The sequence below is a fragment of the Ambystoma mexicanum genome, chromosome 2p (genome assembly GCF_040938575.1).
Source record: "Ambystoma mexicanum isolate Mex_15411 chromosome 2p, UKY_AmexF1_1, whole genome shotgun sequence".
In the NCBI taxonomy this organism is placed as follows: Eukaryota; Metazoa; Chordata; class Amphibia; order Caudata; family Ambystomatidae; genus Ambystoma; species Ambystoma mexicanum.
In genome coordinates this window covers 408986077-409006682 of record NC_090923.1, presented here as the reverse complement: position 1 = coordinate 409006682, position 20606 = coordinate 408986077, and positions in this window count along the sequence as shown.

Sequence of the window (20606 nt, the reverse complement as noted above, 5' to 3'; positions counted from 1 at the left end):
AGTCACACAGTTTACAATCTGTTTTGTAGGATAACACAGAACAATTCAATAGATTCCAGGTTACCAACAGTGCACAGGAGTATTTCAAGTGCATTTTCATGATGCATTTGACCACAAAATATGGCAGTATTTGCCAGGGTAAAACAATATTTTCATGCAAGATGTGCCCAAACATGTCCATCCTGGCTGCACCAATATATGCCAGTATCCCCATGCTTTGCCCATAATTCCAGTAGTGAGCCCAAATTAAAGACATGCCCAGACAGGCGCAGACTTGATGCGCCATTGGGCCAAGTCAAGCCGGCACACTGCTGAAGTCGAAATGCTGCTTTCATGCATCGATACCCAGTCAAACCTTCAAACCACATGGATCTGAACATCGGCTCTTGTCCCAAGTGGCTTTGAGACTCATGCCATTGCCACCAGCTGAATTGCACCATGTTGCTAAATCCCAACAAAGCAGCTCGACTGATTCCAATCTGAATCAATGCACCAGACAAGGCACAGAAACCCGGCTTGATGCTGTCGATCTCCTGAAACAAGACAATACGGAATTGATCATTTGTCCTGGCCCCCAGCCCTTATTCTATGGGCCATAGTGAAGATAAGACTCCACTTTATCCATCAACTACATATTGTGAACTTGTTTGACTTTCCTGCAAAATTGTTTACCTGTACAGCACTGTTCTTCAATATCTAGAGTACCTATTTCGCCCAAAGTCCACATTCACATGAGTGGGTTTTATTGTCCTTTGAGTTTAATGAAAGTCTTATATTTATAGAACTTTACCTTGTCTGTTCTTTTATTTTTGTATTTACTGCACTATTGTTGTTTCGATGCTTCCATGCAGCTCACACCATCTAAAAAATGATAGCCTGTCCATAGCCCATTCCACCTAAAATAGAGCAAAGGAGAAGTACCATCCATGGTCTGCCTTTTTCACCTTCATGATTGAGTTCATTGCTAGTTAAGTAGTACCAGAGGGCAGAGTAGGAGTTTAGAAACCACTGCTTATCTCAGTACTCTGCAGAGAAACAGTCATTTAGTCACAGAAAGACTTATTTTTTAGAGAGTCTTGTTTGGACAGGCCTTTTATTTTAGGAGATGTTAGGAAAGATTTATATAAAGCCAACTTTCCCCCTATATTTCTGGACCCCCCAAACCTTTTTTTTTATTTAAGTGTATATGGTTTATTTCAAACCTTTCACATCATTAAAACATTATATTTCATTAAGAGAGATCTGTCCTAATGCAATCACATTGAATTTTACGAAAAAAACAGTTTGCAGAGTCAATGCTGGAGAATGATAACAAAATGTTAGTTGCAAATTAACATAGCTTTAACTAACAATCAAGAAATTAAATTAGTTTAAAACCTCCTTTTATAATCAAATGGAGTACTTAAGGTGAATTTCTGTTGCTAACAGTATTGGATAAGATAAAGTTTTTAGATCAATAGTTTTAAATGACGCATAAATATCTAACATTGGCTCAGCACAGCCTTTCATTCGCTCGAGTTCATTGTTTATGCTGTATTTTCCTCATCAATGTGATCGAGTCTTTTTAGGGTGTTTTCAAGGAATTTGACTGTTGCGAAGTTTATTTTTGGAGATTGGCAGGTATATATTAAGCTCCACCATTTCTCCGCATCTAGATCGCATAAGTCAGTGATGTTATTTGTTAAAAAAAAGGTTCGCAAGTCTCCCAATTCTGGACAGAATAGCACTAGGTGAATTAGAGATTCTTCGCCTCTTTTGCACAGTCTACATTTTGTACATATTTTCTCTTTTGTGTATCTTGCTTTTGTCGTTTTGTTTCCTAAGATGTTTAGTCTGAATCGTAATAACAGATCTCTTTGTTTTGAACTAGGAAATTTTGTCAGATAATCTGGTATAATAGACATCACCCCACAATTGGATTTCAGAAGCGTGTGCGTTTTCGCCGAAGCTCGTTTCGTTTCAGTGTTCGACCAGTCCTCCGCCCACAGCGTTCTTTTTACAACTATTGGTTTCTCCGTTAGGGTTTCGATTTTGATGCCAAATTCTGTCAGGGTTTGTTTATTTATGCTTTTGCTTTTGCTTTTGTTACAGTATCCTGACCTGACTTTTGCTAGTGGAGCACAGATTTCAACTGCACTCCAGTACACTTTTGCTCATTGTTACGGGGAAACGGACACATCCTTCAAGCTGTCAGTACTGAGAAATGATGTTTCTCTTAGTCTTTTGACTTCAGTACCACATTTGGTAACGTGTTATCATTGCAATAAGTACATTACTGTACCGTCCAATGGAATCCCTGTGGTTTCTGGCTCTAGTTATCCACTAAGGATTTTCTGGTGATTGTACAGTGTGCCTAGGAACAGCCTGGTGGCAGCAGAAGCTTATCTTTGTATTTGTGCATTTTTTTACTGAGCCATCCCACGATTTCCGCATATGCCTCATGACTCTGGATAGTGTCCACCATGGCCATGCCACAAGGTCTTTTGATCTGCTCCTTTGGCCATTTTGTCCTCTGGCCATCCCCTTGGTCTTCCTGACTTGGGACTTCCTTATTAACCCACGAAAGTTGCTTCTTTCGTGGGCTGCTGCAGGTCACGTGTGTGGGTACGCAGGAAGTGGGTTGGGAATGGCTGACCCCAATACACTCTACTGGTGCCAGGAGGTCTGGTGTGCATGATAACATGGGAACCATGGTGGCCCTGATTGGGCCGGTGCTGGTGTTCATGGGTGGGGCAGATTTTCTCAATGGCTCACCGGGTGCAAGCACTCGCCAGACTTTAGATATGACAAATGGTCCTGATTCCAGACCAGCAGATTAGCAACAAGTCAGAACTGACCTGTGAACAGTATCAAGTATCCGGGAAGAGCTGAGCAGAACAAAGGAAGATCCTGAGACACACAGATGATGGCTGGCACCCGAAGCCCATTGTTGTCCTGGTGGAGCCCTGCTTTACGCTCGATCTCTGAGGTGACCCAGACCTGCAAAGGTGCCTCAAACATTTGGAGTAGTGGTATTAATTACTCTTGATGCCCCTACAAAAGAGCCGGTTCAGAAGCCGGTTCAGAAGTGCATTGAGTTTTGACTCAAGATTTTGGGGAATCATAGCTTGCACTGCAAACCACCCTTCCAGTGAATGTTGTCATCCCAGGCACTTTGGGCCTTGAGAGAGAAGACTGTGGCAGATAATGAGAGTTGGGTGCCCCTGCATCACTGTGATACAGTGACTGTCACTCAAGGCAGTTTTCCAGCATTCCTTCTTGTACCCTGAGACCAGCTGCATTGGTGTTTTCTTTCTTCATCACCCGAACCGTGAATTGCACCTCCTGGTCTATACCGGACCTGTATCTGCACCCGCAGAGCCTGTGCATTGTAGAGCTGAATCGAGGGTGGGAAAAAAACCTCTGATGACCTCCTTCCAGATCTGCCAAGTTTGGACCAAAACCGAGCTAAGGGCGGTGAGTACTGAAATCACTTACTGGTGGCCCCTTGTTTATCTATATGCTTTTAGGTACAGGGATCCCTTGTGGTCCTCTCTTTGGCTTGGATAGCCTCAGATTCCTAAAGTCCTCCAAAAGTTGGGAAAAGCTGACTCTTGGAACTCGTTTCACCCCCTCAGAATTAGTACACTAACTTGTTCCAGCTCCCTAAAAATGAACTTTGTAACTTTTACACATAATCAATCGCTTGTACGTGCGCATCTAACATTGATCACAAGGTTCTATTCATCGTAGGGCTGGACATATAAAGTTAGGATTGTTACTTCTGAAGTTTGTCTATGCTCAAAAGATTATTCGCCCTTTTCCCTTCAGGTAGTGGAAGTATTAACTTTATAGGCCTGTGAGAGTCGTTCACTCTTTAATAACTTTGGTGGGAACAACAGCTGATGACTGCGCTCTGACCGCCCTGAATTCTCTTCTCTGCCATGAACTCATGTATGGCTCCTTTGATCTGGTAAGCCTATGTGTGTCTCCATAAGCGGCACGCATCGCTGTTGCTCATCTTTGAGATTCTTGCTCTGAGGAAACTAGCATTTTTCTTTGATTGCATCTTGTGACATGCACCAAAGAAAAGAAAAATCTAAATCTTTTTTACTGCTTGCCTACTGTTTATGGCCTTCTCAAGTTGACCACCCTCACTGTAACCCTGTGAAGGCATCCTGTGGCCTGAGCCTGCTGCCCTCCCATTGGATGTCTAGGTTCACATTAGCCAATCACCGCAACCGGGAGGCGGGAGCCGGCCCTTTCAGCTAAGGGCCGCATTGAAGGCCCTGTCTGAACATGTCCGGGCCTGGCTGGGCTTGCGGCCCCCGTTCCTTACCTCAGGCTAAGAAATGCACCTTGATGCAGGGTACTTTGTCCCTGCATTCCTATACTATGGCATCCCCCTTTCCGCTATTGCATGAGTGCTAACTGTTCACTCCATTGACTGCCTCATCTCTCCTTGACTTTTGCCTGCACCACCCCTAAAAATCTCATTGGGCCATCTCAGCTGGTTCGTCTCCCCTGTACTTCATGGTAAATTTTCTTACATTTTCACCCTGCCTGAACCTTCACTGTCACCACATCTGTACTGTTGTGCTGCAATACCTGGGTATAAATATTCAAATTTAGGTATGCTCTCATCCTACATTGTGTATGTCTTTAGCTTAAAGGTCAGATTTAGGTGTGCTCTAATCCTGCATTGTGTGTGTCTTTAGTTTACAAGTCAAATTTAGGTGTGCTCTCATCCTGCATTGTGAGTGTCTTTAGCTTAAAAGTCGAATTTAGGTGTTCTCTCATCAAGCATTGTGTGGGTCTTTAGCTTAAAATTCGAATTTGGGTGTTCTCCCATCCTGCATTGTGTATGTCTTTAGCTTAAAAGTCAAGTTTAGGTGTGCTCTCATCCTGCATTGTTTGTAACTTTTACTCTTAACATCCTTTGCCGCCTGTGAGTTAAGGTCAGAACTGTGCACTGCAGCTCCCACTCTCCCTCTGTAACTCTCTGCCTCTTGCTCTATCCTCTCACTTTGAGGTGGTGCTCTCCATCTCCCCAATCTACTTCAACTGCTACATTATCACCTAGCCTCCCTCCCTCACTAAATCTGGACGGAAAATGTATGAAAAAGACATCCTTGCTGAAAACTCTGGCCTCTCAATTGCAGACATCTACGTCAGTGCATCCTCTAAAGACATTTTCACTGACATCCTTGTCTTTGTCCCATCACCTGACCTATGGATCACTCATCTGATCTCTACTCTCTCCCCTTACTGTTTCACCACCATTAATGACGCCACTAAGTGGGAATTCCTTTAGGCGGCTCTCTACTCATTTTGCTGCTGAATTAATGTTTATTTCATAGGCACTATCCTGTTTCAGGGCCCTCAGGCTAACCTCCTTCTCTTTGACCAGATCCTGCCATCTCTCATCAACTTCCTTCCTTCTCCTGCCTCTCCCTCTACTGTCCCCCCTGCTCTGTCACCCCTGACTGAAGTACCACGCTCCTGTTCTCCTCCTCAAAAAACGTTCAAAGGCAGCGATCGTCTCCACTTGGCAACCCTCAATGCTCGCTCAGCTATCAAACACTCTGCTGAAATCTGCCTTCTGCTTGAAGACACTGACCTGGACATGCTCTCACTCACTGAGACTTGGTTCAATTCCGGCTCAGTCACTTCCTTTGACTCACTCTTACCCGATGGCTTTAAGATCACCTCCAAGCCTCGACCTCACAGGCCTGGCGGTGGGGTTGCCCTAACCTTCCCTTAGTAGATTCCTTCCTCCATCCTACCCACTCGGCTTTATTCGTCCTTTGAGAGCCTGGTATTCCAATTGGTAACCTCTCCCTCCTCAACTCTGACAATTAATACCATTTACTGGCCTTCTGGTGCTTCCTTTCTGTTCCTCTTTACTCTCTATCACCTCCAACCTGCTTCTCTTGGGAGACTTCAACATCCACTTTGACTCCTCGTGCACAGCATCCACCCTCTTCATTGATCTATGCACCTCCCTATCCCTCTCCATTATTCCTTCTGGTCCAACCCACTCTGCCGGACACACGCTGAATACCTTCATCCATCTGAACTCCCTCTCTCATCTCCCCTGGTCACCCCCTCTCCTGGACTGACCACTCGCTTCTCACCTCCCACTTGGGTCCCTATGGCCATGTGACAACTCCTCCCAAAGCTCTGCCAACCTCGTTCACGAACATCTGTCCGATGAAACTAGTGTCAGCTGCTGCCTTCACTGCCACCTTCATTCCCTCTTGTCCACCCAACTCAGACACTACCTCTGATTCTGCTCTTTTCAACCTCTATCTTTCCATTTCTAACACCCTTGAAACCCTTTCCCCAGTCACGAGGATCTGCCTAAAACCTGCCTCCAAGCCTAACACCTGGCATGACTCTGAACTTGCAGACCGAAAAACGTAAATGCAGGGCTGCAGAACGGAAGTGGCAAACATCAGGTTCATCCTTGAAACAACTGACATGTCGCCTGCTCCAACGGCACTAACGACTCTCTATCCATGCATAAAAAAGAGCCCACATTCAGGCATGAGTATCTGTCACATCCAACAACACGGCTGAACTCTTCAAAATCTGCAGGGAACTTGCCAACCCAACCGCAGTATCCTCTGCCTCTACCTCTTCCAAGGTCCTTTGCAATGCACTCGCCAAGCACTTCACCTCCAAAACCCAGGACATTTTGAACAGCCTTGTCTCTCATTCTTCTAACCCATCCCCCCTTGCCTCTTCTGGCCACTCTCCCTCCTTCTTCCTCCTTTTCCTCCTTAGCCACTGTCTCCCCGGAAGAAGTCACAAGAGTTGTCACCTCCATGAAGGTCTCTTCTGCATCATCCACAAGACCACTGCAACTCTTTCTGACCAAATACTCCCCCTCCAGACACCTGCGCTCCTCTGGCACTAACTCCTTGCGGGTGAAGCGGTTTGCAAAACAGAGAGCAGGAGGTTGATCACTCTACTCAGCAGGCTCCTGTCTGTGGTATAGCCCCCTCTCTCTTCGTCTTGAGCAGGACTTCCTTCAGTTCCGGAAATGCCACAAAAGCTTCCTCTTCACTTCTTCCTTCCTTCACTCTCTGCCCTGCTAATCTCACAGTAGCTTGATTGGTGTGTAGGGCCCTTATATATCCTCGGGGCCCTGACCTTCCACATCTCATCTTCCCAGCTACTGTCCGTCCTCTGCACTTACCTCGGCTCACCCTCTGCCACTGGAAGTTGTGCTTACACTTCATAGTACTTCATAGCACTTCACCTGCTGCTCTCCTGAGCCTCACAGCACCTATCCCACACCCTCTCCCTATGCACTTCCACATTCTGAAGACTCAAAAGCCGTAGTAGTTATGTTCTGCCCTCCCCATTGCATCTTTTGTTTGTATTTAATTAATTATCATTGTTGTAATTACATTGGGCCTCATTACGAGGTTGGAGGAAGCCATGGCGCTATTAGCGCCATGGCTGCCTCCAAAATCGTTCCGACTACGGTATGGTGGATGGCGCAATTACCGGTCTATTCCGAGGTCGGCAGGACCGGTAATTCCCCATTCACCAGAGCCATTCCCCATTCCCATTTGAGCCCCCATAGGGCTCAATGGGAAGGGGGAAGGTGGCAATAACGGTACCGCAAATTGCGGTACCGTTATTGACCCCGGTATCCCTTTGCGGGTCCCGTCCTCAGGCGTTAAGGAAGGACCTGCAAAGGGAACTCGTAGTAGGGAGGTAAGGGATTACGGCACTGGTGACCTTAACGGTGCCGGTAATCCCTTACCGCCCACCTCGTAATGAGGCCCATTGTCTATTATCCCTTGTCCCCTCCCTCTGGGCACTTTGAAACAGTATTTGCTTCCTGCATAAGCCCCTAACAAGTGACCAATAAATAAAATAAAAATGTATCGCATTGACTCCAGTGATTGAATATATTTTACATAGTGTGTTGCTCTGTGTATTTTACTATTGCTTTTCATTATTCATTTGTGTTGATTCTTGGGCCCCAAATAAATTGTATATTTTCGGTACACTTCTGTCTAATCGTAATTCTGGGTGTTTCACTGTGTGTGCTCATTTAAGATCTCTTATCACTGTCACTCCTCCTGAGACCTACCCTTGACTGCTCTCAAAGCTACTGTTAATTGGTCTGGCTATCTTCCAAGAAGTATCCCCTGATTACTAACAAGTGTGGCCTCCTAAACCTTTGTCCACCCGGCCAGAGTTTAGAAATCCATTCCAACACGAGTTATCAGATTGTGGTTGTTGGGTTGCTTCCGCGGATGACCTACCTCTCTGTCCATGCTACCAAAGGTTTGTACAATCTGCTTGGATCTGTTGACCATCATGAACGAAGCATCTCTGGGCAAGAGCTAGTAGAAGCTTCTGCACAGTGCATGGCAGCCTTTGCTCCACCGTTCTCCAACCAGAATAGCATTTTATCACAGCATTTTTAGTCGGAGGATTGGAATTGGAGACCCCCCTTATTTAGTGTTTTTCTACCAGGTTCGGAATGCTAATTTTGCAGTGACTTTCCATGGATTGTCTTTCATTTACAGACAAAGGTTTAGCATTATCACGTAAACGTGGCCAAGAAAACTACATACTGTAAGTAGAAGGAGCAGGAAGGCGCAGGTGCAGTTGCTCAAAACGAAGGAACTGCATAATGGCACTTGCGGGCTAGCACGTGATCACTTGCCGGGACACTCTGCATGGAGTGTTTCTGCACATTGCAGTGTCACACAAGTACCGGATGTCAGCTGCTGATGTCCTTTGTGACTTTGGAGGTTAATTTAATGTGCTCTTGGGCCTTTAAGCACTGCCAATTTCCCGCCTTTGTTAAAGCAATTCAACTCAAATATTCAGATGTGTTCACAGGCATTCACTGTTTTAGCTGGGGAATATCGCAGGGAAAAAAATGCAGCGTGCTCATGAATACAGATTAGCAGATTTTTCAAGAAATGGGCGAAGAGCTCGGAAGGCCGCGCTCGCGCTGCAGCAAGGCCCGTTGTTTCAGATTGATTTGACAGGTTATCTCAATGAGACGAACTTCAAACATCACAGGGAGTACAAAATGACGGCTGATGCGCGGATGTGCGCGCGTTAAGGGTTTTGAAGCAACAGTGAAGCCGTCCGAGAAGCAGCTGGCAGAGAGGATGTTTGCTCGGATTCCCATCTTGAAAGGGGCTGGAGAGGCGGCAATGGCGGCCGTGCAGGAGTTAAGCAAATGGGGTCAGCACTTTGATTAGCTTTACTCCAGAAGTGCTGACTACAAAATGCATTCGCACAAAGTAGCTCTTTTATACCTCATCTGTCACTGGAAACCGGCAGTGTGATGGAGCTGCCTTGTCATTGGACGAGATTAATCTCCCGAAGTGTCACCGTCTCCGGGAACCCTTTGCGGCGCAACACTTTACAGGACCCCGAAAAATCACTGCCTCCATACGGTTTGCTTGGCCAAAAAATGTCTTGCTCAGCACATGGCATCACAGTTATGGGGAACATGCAATACTTGTGCGGACAGCTGTACTCAGTCACGACCCCTTCCTGTGTCAGAGCATCGAGCAGGATGCAAATGCGCCCCGTGGGGAAGTGGCGCGATCAGCAAAAAAATCCTTGACACTGACAGGCTAAAGGCAGGATCAATAGCAGGCTTCAGATTGCTAATGCAGCAGCACTGCGCGGCGCACAGAATGATGATTGCATAAACGCTCCCTGGGCTACAAGTCATGGCGCCTGTAAAGGAGCAGGGGGCGGTTACGCCATGTAATGTTGCCGGACTACATCGCAAAGCGCTTCGTCAACCCCGACACTCACCTGTACATTCCAAAACGGTCTGTATTCTGGCACGCTATAGTGAAGCTACTTGTAGGAAATGTCCCAAAATGTCGCCCTCACAATTGTGACGGCCGAAATTGACGACTTTTTTTTAAACACCCCTTTTAAACCACATATATATGTGGGGTGATATGGGATATTATAGTAGGGGATCTCCCTCCGCATAAAGGGGGTTTAACAAAAAAAAAGTCGCCATTTAGCCATCGCAATTATGTGTGGTTGCAGTGATCACTTAGATCCTACTTGCATAATGTTACAATTCAATATAACAATCCCTTGCACTTGGGTCTGTATCTGTTACCCTACAGTCCCCTTACCTGCACTTACCAGACACCCATTTGTCTGCGCTCAAAACCTGCACTTGCCACCTTGCTCGCTGCACTACCTTTTGTGGTGCTGTATCCCATGCTCAGCACTTTCCATTTCTCCTCTCTCCCTTCAACTTTCCCCCTCCCCTGCACTTGCGCGTTCTCAATGTCTCTGGGCCTAGTTAGATCGCTGTTTTGTCCTCCCTTGTTCTCCTCCCTTGCTTCGTCGCGCTCTGAAACACTTGTGTATGAGCGCAATACAAATAAAATATCATGTCATTATATCATATCACATCATATTGTGATCATCTTTAAACTAACTGAATGTGTAAACTTTGAATGAAAATCATAAATCTCAAACAAGAGAATTGCTAAATATTGCATTGTTATATATAATCATGTGGGAATTTCCTCAAAAGTAATGTTGGCACTTTTGGGAAACAAACAAGCCCCTCTCCCCACCAACGCAACACTATGGGCCTCATTGCACGTTTGTCTGTATTTCAGCAGTAAATACAGCCTAACAGAATTACCTTTACCGCCACTTGGTTCAGCAGATTTACTGCTGGATTACAAGTGGTTGCAGGAGGTGTTAGTCCCCATTTATTGGATTCCACAGGACTCGATGGGCATTTCAGTGGAAGTACCAGTGGCGTCAGTTCTGCCGATTTTGTCGATTTTTATCACTAAAGTGGTTTTACCTACTGCTAGGGAGAATTCTCATAAATGGCTAATTTCCCTTACCTAATGAGTCCCTCAGCAGCTTTGCTAGATTTCTAGGATTTATTTTTTTCACCTGGTAAGAGTGTGAGCCTTTTTCCCACTCTTACATGTGTTTTGCTGTGTGTGTATTTACCATTTGTGTGATCTTGGGCTCTGGAGCCTCACCTACTCCATGAGCACCATTTTTGTGTGTGTTACAAGCACCTTCAGTGCAGTGACACAGGGTTGTCTTTTAGACTTCCCACTAACTCAATTTTTCTGGGACTGACTACTGTCTCCCAGAAACATGTAAAGTTGCCATTAACTTTATGTAGTCTCTTTAAAGTACAGACCCAGTACACCCCATTTTACATGCAAGGTTGGATTGGGCCCTCGACCTTTTCGACCCATGGCCGGGCCGAAATCATCCCTAGGGAGTTGGGGCCGGTTTCTGGACATGCCTGGGCCGGTTTGGAAGAAATAAAAAAAAAACTTAAAAAAAAAATGTTATTTTTCTAATTTATATTTCTTTTTTTTTCAAAAAGCCTTTCATCCTTCTTAGGTCGATAAATGAGTACCAACACACGTTGGGTGATATTGTATGCATATTTGTTCTATTAAAAAAGAGCTTAAGCGTAAGTGCTATACAATAACATTATCATTTGGCCTTGGACATCTGCTTGGATTCACAGTAATTTAGTGTACTTAGGAACAATGCTATTTGATGCCACTTCCTGTTTTGTCAAGGGTTGAATGGTCGTGTTTCATCACTTCCCGGGATGTCACTTTGAGGTGGGGGTTAAATGACATCACTTTCAGTGATGTTATCAGAGGGCAAGGGTCGTGAGGCGAGGGTTGGGCCACTTTTTTGAGGCGAGGGGTGGGCAACTTTGTTTTGGTTAACCGGGCCTATTTCTTGTCCCAGTCTGACCCTGCATACATGGAGTATTGGAAAGGGTCAATTCTTACCCCTTTTTGTCTGTTCCTCTTGGAGCAATGTTTCGTTCCCTTTACATCAAGACTTGGCTGGTGGCAGTGGTAACTACCTTAATTTTTCTACCGCAGTTATCTTATATAACCTTGGTTGAGTCAGTGTTTGCCTGAATCATAGTAATTGCTGTCCTTTGTGTAACTATCTGATATTGCTCACTTACTCTTGAGATAAGTCTGGCTGCTCAGGCATTGCTACCACTTTACTATGTAGTACAGGCTTGTATCAAAGGTGAATTTGTACTGTCACTTGTCTTATTTGTGTGTGGTGTTCCCAAAGAGTACTGCATATAATTCTGCCTAACACTGGTGTACAGCGGTGAGGATCAAAGTATAGTAATTACACTTAGAGTGCTGCTATTACCTTGGATCAACTAACCACAAGGCTAACATCACTAAAAAACAATATTAATCATGTCTGACATGGAAAGCCACAGTCAGGAGACCCTCCTGAGTTACACTGCTGATTATTTAAGAAACATTTGTAAAGAAAGGAAACCCTCTGCCAAAGGCAAAAAGACTGACAGGGTAATTCATAGAATTTCACACAAAAGTGGCGCACACGGCTGGCACACAGTGTGCGCGTGCGAATGTCTGCGCCAGCCGCGTGTGCTAAAATCGTTTTCCGCGCACATCGTATTCATGGATTTTAGCCTCCAAAAGCAGCCGTGGTGCAGAGTGGCGCAGCGACCCTGCAGCAGCGCCAGTTACGCCCCCAAGAACGCCCTCGCGCAAGGAAAAGCCATCAAAATTCCCAATTCAGGTCAAAGGGCTGCGCTAACCCTGGACCAGTTTACAGGGCTTGAAAGCAAAGAAAAGTGTCTAAATCTAAAGACACTCCCGTCCCCTGCACACCGTTAAAGCTGATACAAAATCAGTCAAAGTATTCATAATTTATACTTCAAAAAAGTCAATAAATATTCATACAAATGGGAAAAAATTTCACAAAATAAATTATAGACCACAAAACATCTGGTTAACATTGAAATATCATTCAAAATTCAAAAAGGCCAACATGAGACAAGTCAATAGTCCAATATAATGATTATAGCAATAAAAAATCAAATAAGAAGAATTAGCAAGGGACAATATTTTTGGGATGAACTGAAGGGCTCTATGCGTTTCGGGGAACACCCCCTTCTTCAGGAGCAAAATAATCTGAAATTATATGCATTAAGAATCATCAGTTTACAAGAAACATAGCATAATATTTACAGAATACACAGGAGAAAAGGACACAGGACATGTACTAAACATTTTTATCGAGCAGCAAATTTGTACTTTCACATTCATTAATATTTATTTAAATGCAATGTAAACTGTCGAAATCAAATGCCTGAATACATCATCCAACATACTGTGAGTGTGACTCCAAAAAAGAACATAAATGACCTCAGAAAACGAGGTACTAGGGTAAATGAAGAAGGGAGGATAAAAAGGCAAAATATACCTATGTAAACAGAAGTTGATGGCAGCAATGCTTGGCTCACCACATCGATGGATCAAATTAATTCGGGAGTGGACAAACTCCACTATAAGTAGGATATTGATGCACAATGGTAATTTCAAAGTGTTGTAGTTACCCTGTATGGAGAGAACAAAGATATATCCATCCTTAGTTTATTGTCACTCGCCTAGTAACTACCCTGGAGTTCTCCATGTAATCAAGAATAATGCTTACCAATGGTGCAAAAAACCCCTGCGTTCACTAAATTCTTTATCACATGAGTAGACGATGTGTCAATCAATGACTCTCCACTCATTGGTGGATGTACTCCCATATGAGTCCACTGTCACTGTTTGTGTTACCAGTAAAATGCCAACACATACCAAGTGAATCACTAAATCTAATAGAGAAAAAAATCAAAAGACAAAAAGAAAAGCAACAAAATTTATAAATAAATAGACCAGAGAACTAGTCTACTCTTAAAACAAGTCTCTAAAAAATATTAGTAAGGTTCAAAATTAACCCAAAAAAACAGGGGATTTAAGGAAAGATTATCAATGAAATACTAGTTGCACAATGCAACCTAAAAAAATGAATGCATAAACTCAACTAATTCTAAACCACAAAGAATGTCTACAAAGAGATCGCCAATCTATCCATTAAACTCACCTCAGATTCAAAATGTACTGACTCCAACGATCTCCACGGCTCGTACTGAAAAGCCTCTAAAAGAGACTAACGGTTAAATAGCGTCTTTTTGGAAGTCATATGACCAAGTCACGTAATAATAACGGGACATGTTGTTGATAAGGTCTCCCATTGTAAAGGTGCTTAAACACGTGACTATAAAAAGTCACGTGGCCAAGTCATGTGGCTTAAGCATGTGATCGCATTACTCGTCTCCACGGAAACACAACCCAACTCAAAATAAAAGAATTCCTGTCAAACGGCAAGAGCACACAAACGAAAATGACACTCATCAAGAAAGCAAGAATATACATCATTCAAGACAACTCTGTGAGTTAAAAATACAATTCTAATCTAGCCTGATCGACGCGGAAATGCTTCCATCACAGAACTGATGTATAAATCCAATAAAAAGATGGAAAAAAATGTCCAATGTAGAACCGCAACAAGTGCGTGCAAATATAAACCAGAAAAAAGTACCGGGCCATATCTTATTGCCATGGAGGCGGAATCGCGCTCCCTATCACGTGGAGGCACCACATATAAATAGTGATTGCTACCAGCAACCGTTAAATGTGGAATAGAGTTACCTGAACTCTTTAATAAAGCAAAGTATGAACGGAGTCAAGTAAAGACTAAATAGTTAAAAAGGTAAAGTATGCTCAGAATGTTCAAATATCTATAACACATTAATAGTCGTTATTCTAAAATTAATCTCCAGAACCTAATAAACAAAAGGAAATGGGGCAATGAAGAAAAACTAAAAAAAAATACAATTAAACGGATACTGATGAGGAAAATCAAACAGGAACTAAATAAATTAGCAAAAAATGTAAAGTTTACAGGGCTGCCAAACAGCAAATGCCAAGCGGGGAACGTGTATTACTGGGGTGCGCGTGAAGTTTCACACGCGAAAGGGCCTGTGCAAGTGGGGTACGTGTATTACTGGGGTTTGCGGGAAGTTTCACATGCGATTTCAGCAGGGTACGTGTATTACTGGGTTTGCGGGAACTTTCAAACGCGAAAGGGCCTGTGCAAGTGGGGTACGTGTATTACGGGGGTGTGTGGGAAGTTTCACACGTGATTGTGCTGGGTACGTGTATTTCAGGGGTGCGCAGGAAGTTTCACACGCGAATGGCCTGGGTACGTGTATTTCAGGGGTGCGCGGGAAGTTTCACACGTGACTGGCCTGTGTACATGTATTTCAGGGGTGCACGTGAAGTTTCACACGCGATTGGGCCTGGGTACGTGTATTTCAGGGGTGCGCAGGAAGTTTCACACGCGATTGTGCTTGGTACATGTATTTCAGGGGTGCGCGGGAAGTTTCAGACGCGATTGGGCTGGGTACGTGTATTTCAGGGGTGCGCAGGAAGTTTCACATGCGATTGGAATGGGTACGTGTATTTCAGGGGTGCGCGGGAAGTTTCACACGCGATTGGCCTGGGTACATGTATTTCAGGGGTGCGCGGGAAGTCTCAAACGCAATTGACCTGGGTATGTGTATTTCAGGGGTGCGCGTGAAATTTCACACGCGATTGGCCAGGGTACGTGTATTTCAGGGGTATGCGGGAAGTTTCACACGCGATTGGAGTAGGGCACGTGTAGTACCGGGCTGCGCATGAAGTTTCACACGCGATTTTGCTGTCAGAGAGGGGAACGCGTATTTCGGGGGTGCGCGGGGAGTCCTACACGTGAATTGGCAGGTGTCCCCTCTACCCCCTCCATGGTCCCTGCAGGCAGCCCACACCACAGGGGACTACCCCGCACCCCTGGTCATGTCCCGCAGGCAGCACATCCACCATGGGCATGCCCCCAGCCAAGCCACATGTCACATTGCAATATGATCACCAACTCATGTCTCCCAGCACCCCCACCCCCCAGCAGTGCAGGGCACCTGCCAGCAGGCCCCCACACATGTCCCTCAGCACCCCCACCCCCCAGCAGTCAGGGGCACCTGCCAGCAGGCCCCCACACATGTCCCCCAGCACCACCACCCCCCAGCAGTCAGGGGCACCTGCCAGCAGGCCCCCACACATGTCCCACACATGTCTCCCTGCACCCCCACCCCCCAGCAGTCAGGGGCACCTGCCAGCAGGCCCCCACACATTATCCCCAGAAACCCCACCCCCTAGTAGTCAGGGGCACCTGCCAGCAGGCCCCCACACATGTCCTCCTGCACCCCCACCCCCCAGCAGTCAGGGGCACCTGCCAGCAGGCCCCCCCTAATGTCCCACACATGTCCCCCTGCACCCTCACCCCCCAGCAGTCAGGGGCACCTGCCAGCAGGCCCCCACACATGTCCCACTCACGTCCCCTTGCACCCCTACCCCCCAGCAGTACAGGTCACCTGCCAGCAGGCCCCCACTCATGTCCCCTTGCACCCCCACCCCCAGCAGTGCAGGGCACCTGCCTGCAGGCCCCCACTCATGTCCCACTCATGTCCCCTGCACCCCCACCCCCCAGCAGTCAGGGGCACCTGCCAGCAGGCCCCCACACATGTCCCCCAACACCCCCACCCCCCAGCAGTCAGGGGCACCTGCTAGCAGGCCCCCACACATGTCCCACACGTCCCCCTGCACCCCCACCCCCCATCATTGACAGGCACCTGCCAGCAGGCCTTGACACATGTCCCCCAGCCAACACGTCATCACAATCCAGATCCCTGGCTCTTATGGCCACACAAATCCCACCCCACAGCATCCCAGTCCAAACAACCCTCCAAGCTTTACATCCACTCCAAATATAAATCCCCATTACATGATAGATCACAAATAAGCAGTATGCGTATGAGTACACGTCTGTCCGACCCATACAATGGCAACACATGACTGAGAAAACCCACATTGTGACATGCATGAAACCAATGAGAGAAGACCACACATTGAAGTAAGAAACAAAAATGTAATCAAGTCAAAATGAAGGGAATGAAATAAAAATACACAATAATGCCAATAATAATGAAAATGCAGCATGTCCCAAAAAATAATTTTTAAAAAATGAGAATCCAAATTAATCCAAATGAAAATGTGTCCAAAGTCACCGTCCAACAAAGCAAATCCAAAGGGAAAGAAAAGCGTAATATCCATTGCTCCATGGTGAAGAAAAATAAATAAAGATGAACGAGAAAAATCCACTGTAAAACTATGTACAAATAGCAAATCCAGGGTCCATGAGCCCAACGACATAAATGAAACCTACCAAATTACTAACTATATACAAAAATGTGGGGCATAGTCCATGCGCCCCAAATGAAATAAAAAATAAATGAAACTTAACACTAATGAACTATATACAATGGCGGCGGGCAAGTCCAACGGCTCACTTGTTGAAGTCATGGGCCAGGGCATCATCGAACTCCTGTTCAATGTCTTGGAGACAGGCCTGTTCTCTGGCCCCGAGGTCTCGCAGGGATAACGCCATGTCCACCTCCAACTCCCTGCGAATTCCCTCGAGGCACTCAGCCTGCCTCAGCGCCCTGCCCATGGAGTTCTCCGCCCTGACCATCGTGAGCCGTGCCTCCTCCGCCCGCCGCCGCTCCGCACCTATCTGCTGGCCCAACCGCTGCCACACGGAAGACACTCCCATTCCAGGATCCTCCTGCCCTCTGGCCGGTGCCTGCCCCTTTGATGTAGATTGCCCCGAGCCATGATGCCTCCCACGTTGAGCCTGCCGCTGCCTCCGACGCAACTGCCTCTGCCAGCACGACGGCATCCAGGCCGATGGAATCTACTGACGCCGTTGTGCACGTGCCCTGTTCGATGATGCCGGCACACCCTCCATCTGCTGGGGTCCAGTTGCTGTGGTGTCCACCACTGCTGGACCTCCGACTCCCGACGGTGGCAGGGATGGGATCTCCATCGAGCTGGCTGCGTTGGTCAGGGCAAGTCCACAGGGGGCCCTGGTGGCATCTGGGCCGGAAGACGTCATGGAGAACGACTGGCGCATAGTCTCCACAGAGGAGGAGAGGGCCGCCAGAGTGGCCGACACATGTACAAAACCCCCGACCATGAACACTCCCAACTGGGCCACGCTGCTCTTCGTGATGACATGCATGCTCCCGACCGGGAAGCACGCACGTCATCACGAATGTCACGCGTGCACAACGCGACACCAATCAGGACGTTCTCCATACGGCCAGGGGTCCCCTCGTCCGCAGGTAGAGGAGTGTCAGATGACATGGACATACCCCCTACCTTCAGACGGGCCTGGGATGGGGCATCCCTGCTGGTGCATGGTGGTGCAGTGAAAGGGTCAGGGACAGCGACATGCACAGGCCCCTCCACGGTGACCTGTGCTGCCTCCTGCCCCTGGCCCTGGACTGCACCACTTGCACCAGTGGTACCACCCCCACCAGGCCCCATGTGCGGCTCAGTAGTGGCCTCCTCCTCCTCTGTGGAAACCACCAACCTGGTTGGCTCCACACCGTCTTCCGCCGTTGCAAGCCCCTGTGGGGGCTCAGCCACCCCTTCCGCTGAAGCCGTAGTTGCAGACGCAGCACCAGTCCCCTCACTCCTGGATGATGGTAAATTCTGGGAGGGTGACTGGGCCTTGTGTCGCCGGCCGGTGGGGGCATCCCTGCCGCTTTGCTCCACAGCGCCGTCTCCACCCTCTTCATCACTTGCCGCTGTGTAGAGGGAGACATAGAACACAAGCATCAGGGTACTGTACAATGGTCCCCTAGACAGGAAGCAATAGCAGATGAGTGGCACTGTCAAACATCACTTTCATCATGTCCCTCCACAACACATGGGTCAGTGCAGGCAAAACACATGCAGTAACAGGCATGGCGCATGCTGTGAATATTAGCATACATGCCCAAGGGACACTTCAAATATACAATGCTGGTTTGAAACTCACATGCATCATGGGTCATGCCCATCACATGCACACACTTCACCCTAGTTTCATCCATCTGGCCTTATACACCCCAGACACAGTGGATACAAGGATGAGTAGGCTGCATCAGTGAATCTGAACATTGTCACAGACATGTGTCATGCATCTATGGCATTACCAAGTCACAGACACGCAAGTCAGACACACAGACATGGACACCATACATGTCCATGACAGCAGCACCCATCTCTCACACCCCATCCATGTCCAATAACAGAGACAGGCATGTATTAATGTGTGCATTCCCCATGCTGCTACACATGTTGCATTGTGACACATGCACCAACCATGTGGTTCACACATTACTGGTCTCACATGCATGACCATGATGTCCCAGCACACACACATAAGTACATGGCCTATGTCACACATACAGGCAAGTATCAGACAACCAGCACCCTGCAACTTGCCCTGTCACACACAGCAATGCTTGGCCACTTACCGCTCAACTCCGGATGGGTCTGCTCCGATAGATCTGGGCGTGGAGCGCTGGGCCTACGCGTTCCAGGACCCTCATCTGCATAGTAGCATGCTGCCCCGGCCCCCCTCCATGAGGCGCCGGGCCTTGTTGAGGGTCCTGGACCTGAAGTCCTCCCAGCGCTTCTTGACATGATGGAATTCGCGGACTGCCACCCCCTCCACGTTGATGGCAGTCACGATGTCCGTCCAGATCCTGATCCGTCCTTCCTTGTCGGCGCGCGACCTTCCGAAGAGGGCATAATAATGCCCCAGGACATGCTCCACCAGGACACCAACTTCGGTGGCAGTGAAGCTGGTGGCCCTCTGCCTCTCTGGGTGGGGGTTGCCAGTGGTGCCAGATGGAGATGTGCCCGACATGGCAACCCCAGAGGCAGGGGTGGGTGGGCATCTGGGCTCTGGGGCTAGGCTGTGGAGCGATGGAATCCCAGTCGGGAGTCTTCTGTTCCAGCAGGGGTGGACACAGCAACTGAACCCCTGCAGATGGCTGACGTACAGGCACCAAATAGCAGGGCACATGGGCAGCAGGCAGGCAGCAGCAGATGGCTAGTGGGAGCGTGCTCGGGGCTCTTGAGGGCAGGAAAATGGCCTTCAGGGCAGGAGCGTGGTCTTCCGTGTGTGTACGAGTAGCCAGCTTGATACGGAGTGATTTGGCACGTGAAAATCTTGCACGTCAGCGTGTAATTCGAGGAAAGGCCCTTAGCGCGTAAGCACATCAGCGCAAGCACGCGATTTCATTGGACCAAAGGCCCTTAGTGCGTAAGCGTGTCTGTGACGTGACGCGCGCGGGTGTTACCCTCATAGCACGTGATGACAGAGCACACGTGGAAAAGCTGCACATCCGAGCATCAGCGCGTGTAATTGGAGGAAAGGGCGTGTACACGCGTAAGTGACGTGTACGTGTGGGCCGGTTTAAAAGGTACGTGTAGGACGCCATTTCCTTGTATGTGATTTTTGTGGAGAGCGAGTGGGTGGATTCTGTACTTCTTGTCAGTTCACACGCGATTACTTCACAGCGTTTCAAGTTCGTACTCCCTGTTACCTCTGACAGCTTTCATTTTTCTGCTTTTTTTGGGCCTGTTTCCTCAAACAGTGTTCACTTCTCCTTTTGTCCTGTCTCCTCAGACAGTGTACAATTCTTCTTTTGGCGGGGGTGTTGCCAACGCGCACACACGCGTATTTTTCAAGATCTTTTTCCAGGCAGACGGTGAGTTCTGCACGTACTTAGCAACTGTTCTTGCCCCTTGTGTCGCATACCCCTTCAGAGGTCATTGTAGGCTGCGTGT